The sequence below is a fragment of the Natator depressus genome, chromosome 14 (assembly GCF_965152275.1).
Source record: "Natator depressus isolate rNatDep1 chromosome 14, rNatDep2.hap1, whole genome shotgun sequence".
Taxonomy (NCBI): Eukaryota; Metazoa; Chordata; order Testudines; family Cheloniidae; genus Natator; species Natator depressus.
The window spans coordinates 28,696,061-28,702,547 of NC_134247.1; positions in this window are offsets into that span (position 1 = coordinate 28,696,061).

Consider the following 6,487-nt stretch of genomic DNA (forward strand, 5'->3'; position numbering starts at 1 on the left):
TTTATGACAGTGCATGACTTTTGCTGACTTTTGTTCAGGCCTCAGGCCTTGCACCAGGCCCAATGCTCCAAGGGCTCTCTCTCTATTATACTTATGACACTCGGAATAGCCATGATGCCCCTTACATAGAGTGGTGTTTCTGGAGCAGGGCCACAAGCACAGACGGGTGGGACCATATTTTGATGCAGACCTAGGATGACCAGCAGTGGGTCTAGAAAAATTTTGCATGAAGAAAGCTACATTTCTGGAGCTTTGTGCACAGGATGCCCCAACCCTCCAGTGTAAAGCTACATGCATGGTAGCCCCCTTGGTGGTTTACAAGAGTTTCTATAACTGTCTGGAAGTTATCTACTCTGGACTGGTGTTGCCTACCAGTTTGGTGTTGGAAAGTCAGCTGTGAGGAAAGTGGTGGTGGAGGTTTCTAAGACAATAAGGTGTGTGAAGTAACTGCTGGCTTTGAAAGAATGGGGTTTTCAAAATGCCCAGGGGCGATTGGACTCGTGTCCATAGTTTGCACTCCTCAAATAGCACATGAGTAATTAAACCACAAAGGGTACCTACTCCATTGTGATGCAGGCCCTCTTAGACCACACAGCACAATTTTTGAATGTCAATGTGAGCTCCACTGGGAAAGCTTTGAGAATCAGAAGTCTTCATTCATGGAAAGGCTGGGACACTATTCCCACCAAATGACATTGCTATAAACAGAGTTACTGTCCACCCCTTCATATAGTGCTCCTCCAAGGATTTAAAGGTGGTTGATTATGCTCCAGAAATATCAACTGGAAGTTGCATACGTTATTGGGAAAGAGCTAACAATCATTGATGCCTTATCCAGTACATACATATTTCATGATGAAAGAGTAAGTTAGAGGAAGCTGATGTTGCAATACATCTCACCATGTCTTATTAGCCTATTTCAGAACAGAAATCAAAGGAATTTTTCAATCAGCTACTGAAAATGATGCTGTCCTGCAAATCTGAAGACCAACTATTTTGCAAGGATAACTGGACAAGAGACCTGATATATCAGAAGAGATATGTGCTTATTGGTTATACAGAGAGGAAGTAAATGTGCAAAATTGACATCTTTAAAAATGACCGTCATACTACCAAGAAGTCTCAGAAAAGGGATCTTGGCTATTATTCATAAAAATCATCTGGAAGCAGAGAGTTTGAGATGTTGTCTATTAGCCAGGCATGCATAGTCAAACTGAGGACATGCTTCAGTCTTGTAACACATGTCAAACCTTCAGAAACAAAAGTCAAGAGGAATTAGTGCTATTGTATAAGGTCCTAAATAGAGCTTGGCAGAAATTTGGCATGGACCTGTTTGAGTTTCAAGGAACAGATTATTTTTATTCTGGTTGATTATTATTCCAAATACTTAGAAGCCTGCTTGCTTCAGGACACCACAAGCATGTCTCTCGTAAGACAGAGAAAGTCTATTTGCAAGATATAACATACTGAGAAACTCATTAGTGACAATGAACCACAATTTTTGCTCCAGTTACTTTTAAACTTTTGCAAAACAATGGGACTTTATTCACCAAACATTGTCTGTTGATCCTATAGTCAAATGGAATGGCCAAGAAAACAGTTCAAACTTTAAAAAAGAATTCTTAAAAAAAAATCTAGCCTGGAAAACACAAATCCCTATTTTAGGCTGGAACAAAGGGACAGGATCCAGAGTCATGCACCTTGCAGATGGGTGCTGCAAGCACCAGGATAAAGAGTCACATACACTGAAACACACAAAAGGAACAAAGAATCCAAGTGAGGTAAACAGCATTAGAACTGGAATTGATTGTTTATGCAAGACAAACCTAATCCAAATGTATCAATGCCCTTTCTTCAGTGAATAGTGCTTAAGGTCTCTTATATAGTTAAGCAGCCCTTCCTGGGGGGAAGAAAGGGTTAGTTCTGGGTTTTTTTTTTTTTTTTCAATTTTAAAGTGGGAATGATAGACTATTTCCTTCCTTAGATAAAGCAGACAGAGAGAGAGAGAGGAGATGATGGTAATGATGGGGGGAATATAGCTTCTGTTGATGTTCTCAGCATGCAGGGTCGCTGGTAGGTAATGGACAGATGTTTTGAGCTGGCAGGTCAGCCACAACACCTGTTGCTCTGGACACTGGCTCACCTCCACAGTCAGAGATATCATCTGGTTCTTCTGGACGGGTCCTTCTCCTTCACTTGTCTTTCTCAGGCTGCTCAGAGCTGGATGAATTGTCTCATTTCAACATGCAGTCAGGGGCGCCATTTCAGATTTTTGTAAGGGGGGGGCAACTTTAACAGTGACTCCTGGGGCTATTTAGGCACTTGAAAACTCTAGTTTTTTGGCAGATAACTTAGCAATTAGCTGACAGGAGCCCTGTATCTAATTCCTTTATAAAAGAAAGAAAATTAAATATTAGACCCACTCAGCTCTAACAACAACATGTTCTGGCATCTTGTGGCAAGTCACTTAAGGGACACTGGTTAGGCTTAACATTTTAATGTATATTCTAACTTTGTTACTAACTATGTGGAGAGAGTCCCCATCAGGACTCCTGGGTTCTATCCCAGCTCTGGGAGGAAAGCAGGGTCTAGTGGGTTACAACGGGGAGCAGATACATCTGGGTTCTATATAAGAACATTAGAATGGCCATACTGGGTAAGAGCAATGGTCCACCTAGCCCAGTATCCAGTATTCTGACACTGGCCAATGCCAGGTGCTTCAGAGGGAATGAACAGAACAGGCAATTACCAAGTTGACCTGTTACCCATTCCCAGCTTCTGGCAAACAGAGGCGAGGGACATGCCAGACATGGTGTTGGATCCCTGCCCACCCTGGCTAATAGCCATTGCTGGACCTATCCTCCATGAATGTATCTAGTTCTTATTGGAACCCTGTTCTAGTTTTGGCCTTCACGACATCCCCTGGCAAAGAGGTCCTCAGGTTGACTGTGAAGAAATACTTCTTTTTGTTTTGTTTTAAATCTGCTGCCTATTAATTTCATTTGGCGACCTCTAGTTCTTGTTATGTGAATGAGTAAATAACATTTCCTTATTCAATTTTCCCACACCATTCATGATTTTATAGATCTCTATCATACCACCCCTTAGTCATCTCTTTTCCAAATTGAAAATTGCCAGTCTTTTTAATCTCTCCTCATAGAGAAGGTGTTCTATACCCCTAATAATTTATTGCCCTTCTCTGTATCTTTTCCAAATCCAGTATATCTTTTTTGAGATGGGGTGACCAAATCTGCACACACTATTCAATATGTTGGCGTACCGTGGATTTATATAGAGGCAATATGATATTTTTCTCTTATTAGCTATCCCTTCCCTAATTATTCCCAATATTCTTTAAACTTTTTTGATTTCCACTGCACAATGAGTGGATGTTTTCAGAGAACTATCCACAATGACACCAAGATCTCTTTATTGACGGGTTCAGGTAATTTAGACCCCATCATTTTGTATGAAAAGTTGGGATTATATTTTGCCAACTGCATTACTTTGCATTGATCAACACTGATTTTCTTCTGCCGTTGCCCAGTCATCCAGTTTTGCGAGATCCCTTTGTAACTCTTTGCAGTCTGCTTTGGACTTAACTATCTTGAGTAATTTTGTATCATCTGAAAATTTTATCACCTCACTGTTTATCCCTTTTTCCAGATCACTTATGAATATGTTGAATAGGACTGATCCCAGTACAGACCCCTGGGGGACACCACTATTGACCTCTCTCACCTTTTATTCCTACCCTTGGTTTCCTATCTTTTAACTGAAGTGCCTGGCAGTGCTTTCAGGATCATCTAATGATCCTTAATTTACTTTAATAATAAGCCTTTTGCTATCTTAATCACCCAGCCTCTGTTTATAAACAAAGGCCCTGCCCCAAAGGCTGTGCTTCTCCCAGCTTCGGAATTCATTCCATATCCCACTGGAGCTGCTGCAGAGCTCCATCTGGGGCTAGGGAGAATAGACCTCCCCTACGAAACTCGGCTGGGGCCCTCCTCCACCCCCCCGCCCCCCCCCCCCAATTGGACCCCTGCATACAGTACAGATGGTTTCAGGGTCCAGTAAAAAGCTGAGAGAGAAACCAGAGCGGGAGGAGGGCAGGGGAAGACAGAGGAAAGACCGTAGCATAAAAGGGAGAGGAAGACAGAGCAGGATATCACAAGTATCAGGTTGGGGACCTCACTGGTGCAGTGATATTCAAGGGTCCTCACTGGAGTATCAAAGACTGATAAAACCAAAGCAATTCTTCTGTCACCACCGCAGTGATGGTAAAAAGCTTTAAATTTGTCCTTCCCCAAAGTCTCTTTTTAAGGGCCCCAAAAGGGAGTGATGAGGACACTATTTTGTCCACCATTTAGGCCTAATTTCCAACAAACCAATTTTGGTTCACTGATTTCTGGTTCCTCACTTAGAATCATTGGAGGTGCAATGTCCTGTGTTGCCTGATCTATAGATTATATATTAATTGTATTGATTACTTAAGAAATTCCCAGTTAACACACTGAGGTTTGGTAGGTTCTAGTCCTGAGATCAAACCCAGTATTATTAAAATTATTTAGTTGCAACTCACCACTTAGGAAAAGCCTTTGGAATTTGCAATAGTTTTATTAATAGAGTTAGCAAAGTTACAAACACTCCAGCCAATCAAGATAGATAGGGATAATACAGAATGCACATAGTCATATCATTCCTTTTAGAACAACCCGAAAGATCTGTCATTATTTTTCTCAGCATCATCCAATCAATCATCATAATCATTTTCCTTGTCACCATCATCAGTGGTCATCATCCTGGCATCTTCCAAGACCTACATCTCTCAAAGCACAAAGACCAGGATACAATTTTTAATAATGCCTAATGCATATTCAGTAGGGATTTTAGCCCATTTTCCTTATCTGTATTTCTTCACCTTACTAATGTAAAGGTGGCCTTCTCCCATAGGAAACTAATCCTGTTACCTAAAGTTCATTAGCATACACATCCATTAATTACCATAACATTCTCGTGGTCAGACATTTGCTTATGTTCCTAACTTAAAATATCCCAGACTTGTACAAACCAGTATTTTGTGTTTCCTGTCAGCAGTTTGGGCATTACAGCAATCTGTCTTGTGCTATATTATGTTTGAGGGTTACTCCTGATTAACTACTTTTGCTAAAGCTTTTGGGGCATCCTTACAGCCCTCAGAGTAAGGGTCAGTTTATTGACTCTCGATGCTAGGCCTAGCAGCCCTGAGAGCAAGGGCAACCCTATTGAGTCTGGCCATTGGGCCTTATGGCCCTGAGAATGAGGGCAAGTCTACAGACTCTGACCATTAGGTGTCATGGCCCGGAGTCAAGAGCAGTCCTGAGGACTTATTCGTGGGATGGGGTGCACTCACCACACACTGGATGGGATACCCCCCACCCAATCACAGGCTCCACCCATTATTGCCTTAACTTATACCTATGCCTTACCTACAGAATACACCTACCCCTGCACTCAAGGGAGCTTGTGGACAAAGGAAAGGAGATGCAGGAAAGGATCCTGGACATCATGCAGAAGCAACCACCTCTGCTGGAAAACACTGTGGAGCTATGTTCACATCCAGCACCACAACCAAGCCATCCTGCAGCCTGTGGAGAACACAGGACACTGGGAGTCCCCTTTTCCTCCCACAAATTCTATCCTCCAAGAAAAGGAGAACAGTTTCCACCTACACATTTTTGTGAGCTCATCAGCACAGCCATGTGTGTGCTCAGGAGTCTGGGCATGTTTCTCCACAGGTCCATTGGTCTGAAGTTTCCACTGCATTATGTTAACTCAACAGAGGTTTCATCACGTTCAATTCAGCTTAAAAAAAATTGCTGCGGTACATTTCCCCTTCCCCCACATAACATTAATTATTAATCTTTACACAAACACACTACATTCATTTCTTCTTACAGAACATTCATTTTCTGCAACTACAGTCTGACATTTTTGGAGCACAACACATCTGACTCCATGTCCTGGACCACTTGGGGCACCTGGCACAGGTCCCCTCTCTGGCTGTTCAGAACAGGGAAATTCTCTCCCCCTCTGCTTCCCAGCCATCAGTGAGGATCTCCCCCTGGCTTTCACAGATGTTCAGCAAAACTCAGCAATCACCTATGACAAGAGGCAGATACTGCTCAGTGGCCTCCAGCCTTGTTAGGAGGTTCCTCCTCCTTCCCTTCAGTCTACCAGACGCCTATTTCACTGCAGCTAATCAGACTGTGGTTAAACAGCTCCTTTAACCTGTCCAAGTGCCCAGGGCAATGATTTATAAACCAGGGATTCAGATGCTTCCCCAGAATGAAAGGAGCGTGAGGCAAAAAAGGGTTGGTTGCCAGGTAATATTCAAAGTAAAATTACTAAAATAATGAAACAATTTATCAAAACTGATAATTAGGAGAAACAATAAATAGATGGAATTGTTAATTAATTGCTCCTCAGCGGGCTGGTTCAGGAAAAG